Here is a 13,360-nt window from a genome sequence, read left to right as displayed (position 1 = left end):
TCTCCAAGAAGCTCAGGGCTGGGACCCACATACCTGAGGGACCGCCTAGTGCCCTATGCCCCCCGCAGGGCTCTGCGCTCTGCGAGTGAGAATCTTCTGGTCGTTCCCGGCCCTAGGGAAGCACGCCTAGCCTCGACCAGGGCCAGGGCCTTTTCGGTCCTGGCCCCCACCTGGTGGAATGAGCTCCCGGGTGAGCTGCGGGCCCTGCGGGACCCTTTAACGTTCCGCAGGGCCTGCAAGACGGAGCTCTTCCGCCAGGTCTATGGTTGAGGCTGGGGCTGCCGGGGTACATCGACTGCTCTCCCCCGGGCTTCTTGAACATCGTTGACCTCCTTCTCCTCCACCCCCCCTTTTTTAGGAATGGGGGTAGGAAGGGGATCTTATTATTGTGCTGCCATATTGTGACATTTTAAAGTCTTTTAATGGGAGTTTTAATGGGTTTTTTAAGACATTGTAACCCGTTGCGAGCCATTTGGGAGTGGCGGGAAATAAATCGAAATAATAATAATAATAATAATAATAATAATAATAATAATAATAATAATAATAATAATAATAATAATAATAATAATAATAATAATAATAATAATAATAATAATAATATGAAGTTACCAACACTGGTTTAGAAATTTGTGGAGATTTAGAGGCAGTGCCTGAGGGGAGGGGGGGATTTGGGAGGGAGAGCTTTGCTCAACAGAAAGGTAATGCCATAGTCTGCCTCCCAGCGCTGCTATTTCCTTCAGGGGGAACTGATCTCTGCAGTCTGGAACTCAGTTGCAATTCCAGGAGAACACCAGACCTCATTTTGAAACAAGCAATCCTAGAGGAGTACCTTGCTGTGTAATCATCCATTTTATTTTTATGACACTGTGGGGGCAAGACAGACTGAGAATACACTGGCAAACCTGACTGTGTTTTTAATCTGTGTGTTGCTTTTACTTTGTTCATAGATGTAGGATGGGTTGTGCTCTTTCTTTGGACTCTAGAGGGCTAAGAATTTGGGACACAAATACCTAAATAAATTGCATGATGTGAGAATCAGGTGACAGTATAAATGTTTTGTTGTCAGTGTTGCATCCAACCTTTGCTTGAAGACTGCCACTGTGGGGGAGCTCACCACCTCCTTAGGCAGCCTATTCCACTGCTGAACTACTCTGACTGTGAAAATTTTTTTCCTGATATCTAGCTTATATCGTTGTACTTGTAGTTTAAACCCATTACTGCATGTCCTCTCCTCTGCAGCCAATGGGAACAGCATCCTGCCCTCCTCCAAATGACAACCTATCAAATACTTAAAGAGTGCTATCATATCTCCTCTCAACCTCCTTTTCTCCAGGCTGAACATTCCCAAGTCCCTCAACCTATCTTCATAGGGCTTGGTCCCTTGGCCCCAGATCATCTTCGTCGCTCTCCTCTGTATCCTTTCAATTTTATCTACGTCCTTCTTGAAGTGAGGCCTCCAGAACTGCACACAGTACTCCAGGTGTGGTCTGACCAGTGCTGTATACTAGCAATCCCCAACCTGTGGGCGGCAGACCACATGTGGTCCGTCGACTAATTGGAGGTGGGCTGCAAAGGACACCTTCTCCCCCCCACAGATCTTTATTTCATCCCCCCAGCTCTTTACAACACACTTTGGGTGTCATTGTCTCCCATCACTCCCAGATGGGACTATCTCGTTGCAGAGAAACAAGCTCAGGGTTCCCATTGATTTGTCATTGTCATGAGTTAAAATTTCCATGAAAATAAAATGTTCCTTATGTTCATTGTTGTGGCATGTCTGTATCTTATTTTGAAGTGATGTTTAAACATTACCATAGCAATCAGAGAGCGTTAGGGCAGTGGTTGACAGTAGAGGAGTAAACTACCCCCCCCTCCACCGGGCCTCAGTAAAATTGTCAAGCGTTGAGTGGTCCCCGGTGATAAAAAGGTTGAGGACCACTGCCGTATCAAATGGGACTATGACATCTTGTGATTTTGATGTGATGCCCCTGTTGATACAGCCCAAAATGGCATTTGCCTTTTTTACCACTGCATCACACTGCCTGCTCATGTTTCGTTTACAATCTACAAGTACCCCAAGGTCTTGTTCACACACAGTGTTACCTAGAAGCATATCCCCCATCCAGTAGGTATGCTTTTCATTTTTCTGACCCAGATGCAGAACTTTACACTTATCTTTATTAAATTGCATCTTGTTCTCATTTGCCCATTTTTCCATTGTGTTCAGATCTCATTGAACTCTGTCTCTATCTTCTGGAGTATTTGCCAGTCTTCCCAATTTGGTGTCATCTGCAAACTTGATGAGTAGTCCCTCCACCCCCTCATCTAGATCATTAATAAATATGTTAAAAAGTATCGGACCGAGCACCGAGCCCTGAGGTACCCGTTACTCACCTCCCTCCAGTCTGATGAAACACCATTGACAACAACTCTTTGAGTGCTGTTCTCTAACCAATTCCCTATCCACCAAACTATCTGAAAATCCAGATTGCAGTCCTTCAACTTATCCATCAGAACATCATGGGGAACCTTATCAAAAGCTTTACTAAAATCCAAGTAAATGACATCAACCAAATTTCCACGATCCAGCAAACCTGTTACTTGGTCAAAAAAGGAAACCAGGTTGGTCTGACAGGACCTGTTGGAGACAAATCCATGCTGACTTCCTTGGATCACCAAATTGTCCTCCAGATGTTTGCAGATTGCTCCCTTTAATATCTGCTCCATTATCTTACCCACAACAGAGGTCTGTAGTTGGTCTGTAGTTTCCCGGGTCATCCTTCCTCCCTTTTTTGAAGATCAGAATAACGTATGTTCTCTTCCAGTCCTCCTGGACATCTCCAGTCCTTAAAGAGGTCCTGGAGATGATGGATAGGGGTTGTGCAAGTTCTCCGGAAAGTTCTTTGAGCACTCTCGGGTGCATTCGATCTGGCCCAGGGGATTTGAACTCATCCAGTGCAGCTAAATGCCTCTCAACAAACTCTCTGTCCATGTCAACCTGACACCCAGATACTATCTCTTGACTACTGCCATCTCTAGATGTGCCTAAACCCTTTGACCTGTGGGAAAAAACAGATTTAAAATAGGCGCTGAGCCTTTCTGCTTTCTCTGCTTCCTCTGTTAGAGTTTGTCCATTTGCACCCAACAGTGGGCCTATTGCCTCCTTTACTTTACGTTTGCTCCTCACATAACTGAAAAATCTTTTCTTGTTACATTGGGCTTCGCACCCAACAGTGGGCCTATTGCCTCCTTTACTTTACGTTTGCTCCTCACATAACTGAAAAATCTTTTCTTGTTACAGTGGGCTTCCCTGGCCAATCTCAGCTCACTCTCAGCTTTGGCCTTTCTGATGATTGATCTACAGTGCCTAGTAACCTGTAGGTACTCTTCTTTAGAGCTCTGTCCTTCCCTCCATTTCCTGAACATTTCCCTTTTCTTTCTTAGTTCCTCTTGAAGTTCTCTGTTCATCCAAATAGGCTTCTTAGAACTACTGCAGTGTTTTCGTCTTTCTGGGATAGTGTTGATTGCATTACAACACAATTTTTCCATTATAATGCAACATCATTACAATATGAGGCCTTCTCCATGCAATTACCTGCCCATGAATTTCTTTTCCTTTCTTTGTTGGAGTGGGTGGGTAGGTTTTGATGCCATGTGCTTGTGTTGTTTCTTCATTATCCTCCCTCCCCCCTTTTCAACTCCTAGAGCTCCTGGTGTATTTTCATTTTTTACACTATTATGATGTTGTAACATTACTACATATGCAAAAATGTTACATAATATTATGACAATACTGCATAAGGAAAAAAGGAAAAGGAATATTGCATCACAAATGGAATAGTAACTTCATTAGAATGTTGTGGGAATCTTTGCCAACCATTACCTTAGTTGGCAACTGAGACGACTCAGACTCAGAAAACCTTTATCACCATACAGAAGGAGGAATGGGGAACCTTTGAAATGGTGATTACCATGCTGTTCCCTACAATATATCCAGCCTTTTTTGAAACAGTGTTATGTTATAATGTTACTGCATGTGTCCAAAAAAGAAAGGAGGTTCCATCACTGACTAAGTAAATGACAACATAAACACATAACCCCTTTTCAAAGAAAGTGCAGAAAACACGAGGAGGGTCAGATCTGTACTCAGGGAAAAAAGTCCCCCAAAGAAATGCCCTTTGCAGAAAGAGTGCCACAAAGTTGGAGCATCAACTCGCCAGGAAATAGCAGCAGCACTGAAGTACATTAAACGTCCACGTTGATTAATATGAATGGGTCAGGGAAAATGTTTTCAAAGATCTTTCATGGTCCAAATGGGTATTCTTGCTTTCAGAATGTGAAACCAGCAGAGCAGAGAGAGGGACAGACCACAAGTTAGAAGCAGCAGCAGTTTTCAGCTGAGAGATTTATTGAAAAGGACTGAGGCTGAGAGAACAGAGATTTTAGCTGGATGGCAGGTGTCAGATTGGGCCTGATGTGTCCTTATCGTAGGGTGAGACCGCTATGGTGGCTCATCCCGGGGAGGTCAAAACCCTGGCAAATCCTGAGGTTCATAGACACTCTGAGGGGCTTTTTGCACGCCTTCAAAATAGCACAATGGTTGCCAATTGAAAACGCTACTAATTTGCTGTTTTGCACAACGTCGTCGACAATCTGCCACACACCTGAAACCAATCTGCAAAAAGCGCTTCCTTGTAGCGCTTTCAGGGAAATCCCCAAAAGTGGATTCACCCTCTGGAAAGCGATACAGTCCTGCAACCAATCTGCAACACTAGCGAAAAAGACCTGTGCGTTAACATTGTTGCGGTTTCTACAAAGTCCCTCCCCCTGGCTCTCTTCTCTGATCTTCCGGCGAAGCGATCGCCATTTTTTTTTCAGCGAGCGAGCGGGGATAAACGCACCAGCGAGCCTCTTTCAGTTTAGAGGCTTCCCCGGCTTCAGTCCCTCCCCTTCAGTCACTAAGCACACTTCAGTCACTAAGCACACTACTAAGCAATCACTTTATTTTTTACACATTCATTCAGCCGAAAATCGGGCCCGTGAGAGGGGGGGGATTTTTTTTTTCACTCGGAGGGAGCGTGGCAACGATCAAACGACAGCTCAAACACACCAGGCAGCTGGATGGGTCTCTCAGTTGCAACGAATTAACACAGATTCGTTGCAATGGGTCTGGTTTTTTTAAAAAAAAAACCTTTCTTAAAGGGAAAGGGGCTGTTTGGGAGCATGCTAACGGCTGCCCATTGGCTGCTTGACGGCCAGGGGCGGGATGAGATCGGCAATAGCGCTTCCTTTCTAGCGATTTCTGCCGAGACCGGAAGCCTGTGGGAAACGCTACAAAACGCAACTGGATTCCACTACAAAGGCAGGTATGCATAACGACGAATTCCACTATTTTAAATGGCGATTTTTCATTCAGTGACCAATTTGCTACAAAGATCCCGGTGCGTAAAGCCCCTGACTCTTAGGGGCTGTCAGGGGACATGCAACCAACCATAGCTGTCAGGACATAAACCAGGGTTGCAGGCCTCCAAGTGGTGGGTGGAGATCTTCCACTATTACAACTGATTACAGAGAGAGAGAAAATGGCTGCTTTGGAAGGTGAACTCCATCACTTTACATCCCCTCTCCCTAAAGCCCACCACCACTCAAAATCACCAGTTTCCCAACCTGGAGCTGGTAACACTAACAGAAACCTAGAGTGAGAGACTGGGACTGCTGGGACTGCTAAGAAACTCACTGAAAATATTTGCCCGTTGCCCCCACACAGGCATCCCCAGAACCCTAGGAGAGGAGAGGACAGAAAGCCAGGGCATATGATCAGCTCAGGTAGGGTAGGGTTGCTAGGTCTAGCCTGGCATTCAGTGAAAGACTGTTGGGTAGGGGGCATGGGAGGTGTCTGTCAGCAACGACAGCATGCCACCGCTTTGAGAGGAAACCTGACATCAATCCCCTCTAGGAATCACTGCAAACTCTATGATTTCACCTAAAGAGATATGACATTGATCTAGAGATATTTCAGAACATGATGTGGCCCCCCCATATCCAATTAATTTTACTTATCTCCCACCACTGCTTAGAGCAGGGGCAGTCAAACTATGGCCCTCCAGATGTCCATGGACTACAATTCCCATGAGAATTAGAAGACCAAGGAGCCCTGTGCAGCCTTGCAGAATGCTGGACAGGAGCTTGCAGTAAAGGACACTTCTAGGACTTCAGGACTCTTCTAGATCTTATAGACTGAGTTCGGCTCCGGCAGTTGTGGGATCACAAGCTCTACAACATGGTGCTTGCTGTTGTCAGGCCTGTAGCCATAAAAACTTTGACCCCTGACCCCAGAACACCAAGGACAGACTTCCAGGGAGACCTTTAAGAAGGTTTGCTAGCTGGTTGCATTGTGTGTGTGTGGGGGGGGGGGTCCTGCTTTCAACAGGACTTGCTTGTATATATGTAAACAAACAGTATACCAGTTCTGCAAAATTCCAGAGACTATCTATCTAAAGGAACTTCACAGCTTGTAAAATTACCCAGGATTTTTCATGGCTAGAGTTGTCAGGGCTGAACTGGAAAATATCTGGAAACTTGGGAGGGTGGAGTCTGAGAAGGGTGTGGTTTGAGGAAAAGAGGGACTTCAATAATGCCATACAATTCACCTTCCAAAGTGGCAATTTTTCTCCAGGTAAACTGATTTTTGCTGCTTGGAGATTAGTTGTAATCCCAGGAGGTCTCCAGTTACAACCTGGAGGTTGGCAGCCCTATTGACAGCCCATGGAAGAAGAGAGTGCTTGAAAAGTGTTTTTTTTTAAAATATCTAGAATTACAAAAATAGAAAACATTCATCATGTGACTACTGAACTCTTAAACCCTTTGGACAAACAATGCAGGTTTAACACTTCTTGGTTTTACTGAGCATACCTTGTGACTAAGACAAGAAAGCGAAGCACAAACCCGTCCCAGTGTCATGAGTCAAGAGAGCTTAATTAGCTGTAATACATGGCTGTTACGTATCATTTGACTATGTGGCTGTGGCATATAATTCAGGGTACTACCTTCACTATTTAAAAAGAAGAAGAGAGGATGTTTGTTTGGAGCTTTTTAATGCAGCTTTGCATTGTTCTTCATGCTTCTCCTGAGTGCCTTGTACTGGGACAGCTGCCCCGGGTGAAACAGGTATTCAGACTTTTAAGCAATGCTGAATCCTCTTAATCTTGTAAAGGCAGATACAATTGAAATCCGCCTTCCTCTAATGTGACTGAGTCTACTGGAAGATATGACCATTATTGGTAATACTGTGTTTGCAAAAGTTTCAGCAACAGGGTGGCATGTGCAGAAATATATTTGGAGATAAATATCATTATGTAAAGGCTGAAAATTGATATTTGCATTAATGGCACTCTTATTTAAAGTGTTAACCTGCCAAATCCAATCTACCCATCAACTTTCAATTGCTAAATTCTAATATTATTTCTTTTTGTCATACTTAAGAAGCGCTAAAGAATCAGAAGGCAACCTTTGGGAGGCGGGTTAAGAGTTAAAGCAAAAGGTGTGAGAGGACTGAGAGAGCAAAGAATAAGAGCTGGGGCATTCCCTTCTGGCAGGCAAAATTTATGGGCTTCCTTATTCATTTCTTGTCTCAACTTGAAAAATCCTCATCATTTTATGTTATTCTTTCCTCACACGGAAGATGTTTCATAGCCCAATTATTTTTGTGGTTGTTCTTCACACTTCTTTTTGCTCCCACTAGGAGCCTAGAGATAGTCTGCAGAACACGGAGAAGACAGAGCCCCTGGGATGATTCTTTGTAAGAAGCTCAACCATATTAAAAATGCAAAGATGCCGCTTTGCAAATTCAACACATCGTCCTGCAAGGATATGATGTTAAGCTTTTCCTTATTTGCAGTCTTAAAAAGAATTATATTATTTAGAATTGATTGGTAATCTAGATAATATATCTTGGTTTCAGTCTTTGGTGTGGTTTTCAGGCTACTGATTAGCTCTTTGATTTCAAGAAAAATTCAGAATCAGCTTGCCTCTGTGTTGATATGGGGGGGGGGGAATAACTTCTCCACCACAAAATGTCAGTACTTAGAACCTGCAGTACCTATATGCCTTATAAGGGTAGTCAAAACTGCAGCCCTCCAGATGTCCATGGACTACAATTCCCATGAGCCCCTGCCAGCAAACTCTGGCAGGGGCTCATGAGAATTGTAGTCCATGGACATCTGGAGGGCCGCAGTTTGACTTCCTTTGCCTTAGAATGTCACCCATCTTAGGACCCATAATGTCTTTCAATATCCTCCTTGCTTCCTCTTTCCCCTTATAAAAACCCTCGGAGGTACTTTAGATATATGTAAACCTAAGTATCCCATACAGCTGGGTGTGCTTCTCCCCATCCCCTGCCATCTAGATCAGGCGTAGTCAACCTGCGGTTCTCCAGATGTCTATGGACTACAATTCCCATGAGCCCCTGTCAGCAAACACTGGCAGGATCTCATGGGAATTGTAGTCCATGGACATCTGGAGAACCGCAGGTTGACTACCCCTGATCTAGATGATGAGAAATCACTGAGGCTTTTCAGCTGCTATAAAATAACATATAACTGATGTCCACCTCAATCTATCTACAGTCTATCAGATACAGTTTAGCATAACTCATTAGCTGTCTAGTTTGACCGGTCCCATTTTACATAGGTCCTTTTTCACATTTCCATTCTAAACCAGATGTTATCCATTGTTGGCCCGATTCTGAGAAAAGCAATTGATAGACAAGAGATTTTATACAGCGAATGCCATTCTGTTCATGAGCCATCTCTGAAGAGAGCTGGCCGTTTCAAACAGCACTGTGGGTTTTTTCCTCACAATCGTACTTGAACTTTTAAAAATGGTTCTAACTGGATTGCTGTAGCACAAGACCAATATAGCGGTGGCAAGGCATCTCAATGGCACTGTAGTGCTGTAGCACAGGACAGACAAGGCACTGTAGCACTGAAGGAATATATTGGGCTAGATCTATAGCATTCAACTTAGAACATTAGAACATTTTTAAAATGTTGAGGAAGATTGCATGGTACTATTGAAAGCACTGCAGACATCTAAAATAGCACAGTTCAGAAGTGCAAAGAAGAAGAAAATAGAACAAATCAGTTTACCTCACGGACGGCTCAACCACACTCCTCTCACCAGATGCAATTGGCTTTGTATGAAGTGGTAAATACAATCTGTTAGCAGCCAGTTGCTAAAGTGGTTGAGTTTGAAGACACAAAAAATCCACTAGCAACCAGCTACCAAAACAGATTACAAGGGCTGTCTGAAAGGGGGGCCTGTAGTTCTAATGCCTAATCCCCCGGTTCTACCATTGGCTTGTTGCTCCTTTGTATCCTTGTTCAAAACACAAAAAGTGCCATCAATCCTTTCTATTTACAATCTGATAAACTTGACAGCCACCTTTAAGGCAGCAGGAGCTCAACTGGTCAGCCTGCCTCTTCCGACCTAGTGCTCTCCACCCAGACTAACTGTTGAACTCACCCTTCAGAAATCTGTCTTTCCAAAAAGCATCAGGGTGAGGGTCATTTCCTCGAATTTAGGAGGAAGAAACACTAAGGGTGGGTACCTGAGCTCTTCAACCAGTGTTCTGTCCAGTTGGTCTTGGAGCTGAAGACGTAGGTGGCTGCTCTCCTCCAAGGCTTGTGCTTTTTGCCGTCATTGAAACTGTTCTGGGCTGGAGCACAAGAATAAACTGAAGAGCTGCCAGGATGTCAAAACCAGGCTCTTCATCCGTGGGCGTAGGTAGCACTTAGTCAATAAAAGGAGGAGGTGGGGAAAAAAAAGACAACAGGAGATTAAAGAGAGTTTTGATTCATTTACATTTGGGATGGGCCGGACAATATATAACTGTGCTACTTACCCCATCCTGCCACAGAAGGGATGCTAATTCCACGTGCTGAGGCCAGAATGTGCCACATGCAGGCAGAAGGAAAGGAGTTAGAACAGGGCTGAAACAAAATGGTACCTGGCAGCAATTGTACCTATGAACATACAAAGCTGCTCTAACAGAGAGTATCTTGTGGAGTGCTGGTTGCTCTGATTGCCACAATCCCTGCCCCACTGCCACTCCAAGATATCAAGCACAGGTCTTTCCATTGGATAGACTAGAGGCCGAACCTGATCCTTGAGCACAGTAGCTGAACTGGAAAGAATAGGTGGAATCGGAGGGGACTGGCACTACAGCTCTAAGTGTTAGACAGCAATAAGTGACTAGCAATATTTGTAGGGAGTGTGTTGGGGAGAAGTGGGCTGGGGACATACCTTGTGAACAGAAAGCTATTGGAAAATTTCATCATGAACCAAAGTCCTAGGACTGCCAACCTCCAGGCGGCATCTGAGATCCTCTGCTGTTGCAAGTGGTCTCCAGATGACCAAGCTAACTTCCTCTGGAGAAAATGGCTGCTTTGGAGGGTGAAATCTGTGGCATTATAGTGCACTGAGGTCCCTCACCTCCCTACCCCCAATATCTTCTGGTATTTCCCAACCTGGAATTGGCAACCCTACTTTGGATTTGGAACAATGCTACTTTCAGTAGCTGTAGTGGAGTTGGACCAGTATGTCACAAGTGGAAAATCCAGGTCATTTTTTATGAGCCTAACAAGATATGCATGATGATTTGCACATTCTCTCCTGAGATCCTTTGTCCCCTCTGCGCCCAACTGAGTTAAAAATAAATACTGATTTTTCTCCTCATATAGACAGCAACTATCATGGGTGAGATTTCCAGCTTTTAGTAAACCTGTCTTTACTTTTTTGAGGGTGTTTTTTCCCCCAGTGGTCTTGGTCTTCAGGCAGTAGAACAGACTACACTGTTGCCCTCATATCATTGTAAAGGTGGCATATTAACCAGTGAGAAGGTAAGAACTTGCACAGTTCGGTCTGTGGTGCCTTCAGAAAGGAAAGAGACTGAGGCCTTGTGTGCATCGGGCACTTGAAACTATTGACTTCCAGGTAACAGGAGACTGACTCAAGGAATTCAGAGAATGCCAAGATGGTATCAGCTATGCAAGCCAAGCCTCTCCTGACCAGGATGAGTCCTCTGCCCTGTTGGCACACACAGTCATTTTACATACTTTGGCTACTGGTACAAGGAACAATCTTTTATTTTCTATTATTATTTTACAAGATCATCTGGACAACATCGATGACTCTGTGTAGACATAAGATTACCTGTTAACAAAAGAAACTTCTGATGAGATCTGGGCAAAACACGGAAAGCAGAAAGACAGACATGCTTCATGCCTACCTTGATTTGGAGCTCCGCTTCTCCACTGAACTGTAGCAAAACAGAAAGCATCTATGCCTGCCTGGACCACAGAGCAGCAATGGCAGCTGAAACTGTGCCAGAAAGATGCACCACCTTCTAGTCCAAACTCCACATGAGTAATCTTTATATATTGCTAATTCTGCGGCCAGGCCTTCCCTCTATAATGATATGCTTTGGTTGGAAATATAATCTCCCCATCCCCCATTTCAGTAACAATATGTATATATCTCCAGCAGCGTTTCCCTTGAACTATTACTCATACCTGCCTTCCTCATATGTTTCATTCTCCTTCACATATGCCTTTTAAGCAGTTGTTTTTATGAGCCAAAATTTTTCTAGTGACTGCTAACTTTCCTTTCATCATTACTCCTACTTATTAAAAGTACTTTTTCAAACATCTCAATATTGGGATAGACCCAAAAGTTGTTTTCTGCCAGTGAAAGTGATGGGCCAATTTCCCCCAGTTTCCTGCTTCTGCTACAATCCATTTAGATGCTGCTCCAGAGGATGAGGGGTCAGCTTAGAAAGCACAGCAAGGTTATAAAGCTTCTGAATAAGTGAAAATTATCCTTCCCTCTGTCATGGGCAGAAAATGACCTTTGGCTCCATCCTGCTGTTTTGTTAGTCCAACCGTAGGCATTTTAAGTGGAAGCTGCTTCTGTTATAGTGGCTTGGGACCTCAGCCTTAAAAGTGCAAAGCGCTTCATAAGCTAGCTATAGCCGGTCCTCCAAACAATCCTGTGGTGTGTGTGTGTAAAGTGCCATCAAGTTGCTGCTGACTTATTGCAACTCCACAAGGGTGTCAGGAGACTAACAGTGGTGGTTTATCATTGCCTTTTAATGTGTAGCAACCCTGTAATTCTTGGAGGGTCTTCCATCTGAATATTAATCAGGGCTGACCCTGCTTAGCTTCATGAGATCTGACAAGATCAGGGTACTCTGGCCTATCCTGTCAAGTGGCATTGCAATTTCTGTTTTGCAAAACTGAGACAGAAAAAGAGCAATGCCCAGGTGATATAATAGAAGAATGAGATATGACCTTCCTTGTCATAGTAAGATGGCAGCTGAAAAGTATTTGTCTGACTTCTGTCCTCATTTGCTGCTTCACATGGCTGCTTCACACGGCACACCTTGGAGGGCCCACATCCAGCCTGTGCTGAGGCAGCTGCACTGGTTACCAATTGCCGTCCGGATCCAGTTCAAGGTTTTGGTTCTAACCTTTAAGGCTTTACGAGGGCTGGGACCCACATACCTGAGGGACCGCCTACCGCCCTATGCCCTCTGCAGGGTTCTGCGCTCTGCGAGTGAGAATCTTTTGGGCATTCCCGGCCCTAGGGAAGCACGCCTAGCCTCGACCAGGGCCAGGGCCTTTTCGGTCCTGGCCCCCACCTGGTGGAATGAGCTCCTGGGAGAGCTGCGGGCCCTGCAGGACCTTTCAACGTTCCGCAGGGCCTGCAAGATGGAGCTCTTCCGCCAGGTCTATGGTTGAGTCTGGGGCTGCTGTGGTACATCGACTGCTCTCCCCCGGGCTTCTTCTTGAACATCGTTGACCTCCTTCTCCTCTACCCCGCCTTTTTTAGGAAGGGGGGTAGGAAGGGGATTTTATTATTGTGCCGTATGCTGTAATGTTTTAAAGTCTTTTATTGGGAGTTTTAATGGGGTTTTAAGACACGAACCATTTGGGACTGGCGGGAAATAAATCAAATAATAATAACAAAAAGCTCTCCTGTGAGCGGAGTAAGAATATGGTTTCCGGCTGCAGGTTGGGAACCTCCTGGAGATTTGGGGATGGAGTCTAGTGCAGGTAGCATTTGGAGATTGGAGGGATCATAGTGGGAAATGATGCCATAGAGTTCTCTCTCCAGTGGCCATTTTCTTTTAAGAATGGATCAGTTGTGATTCCAGATCTCCAGGCCCCACCTGGAGGTTGGCAACCTTGAGAAGGCTGTATCATCATGCCTACTTACAGACCTGCTACAGACATGCTTGGCTGTCCCCAGATTCTCAGCCAAACTTGCCTCTTGAGTCAATAGGTATTTAAATCCTCCC

At 44.7% G+C, this 13,360-nt stretch overlaps 1 protein-coding gene across 4 annotated transcripts in view; it reads right to left on the bottom strand.

The window, feature by feature from the left end:
• LOC143838209 (solute carrier family 23 member 1-like) overlaps positions 1-10,152 on the bottom strand; it is a 44,282-nt gene extending 34,130 nt beyond the window's left edge. For 2 of the 4 annotated variants that reach the window (XM_077339211.1, XM_077339213.1), the window contains exon 1: positions 9,611-10,152. The gene's annotated coding sequence lies outside the window, so the exon portion shown is untranslated. Of the gene's footprint in view, positions 1-9,149; positions 9,299-9,610 lie in introns of those variants that run through there. The other 2 variants (XM_077339212.1, XM_077339214.1) reach the window with 2 other exon arrangements.
• Between the last annotated feature and the right edge of the window lie 3,208 nt (positions 10,153-13,360).

This window comes from Paroedura picta, chromosome 5 (assembly GCF_049243985.1).
Source record: "Paroedura picta isolate Pp20150507F chromosome 5, Ppicta_v3.0, whole genome shotgun sequence".
In the NCBI taxonomy this organism is placed as follows: domain Eukaryota; kingdom Metazoa; phylum Chordata; class Lepidosauria; order Squamata; family Gekkonidae; genus Paroedura; species Paroedura picta.
This window is presented reverse-complemented; position numbering and strand designations above follow the sequence as displayed.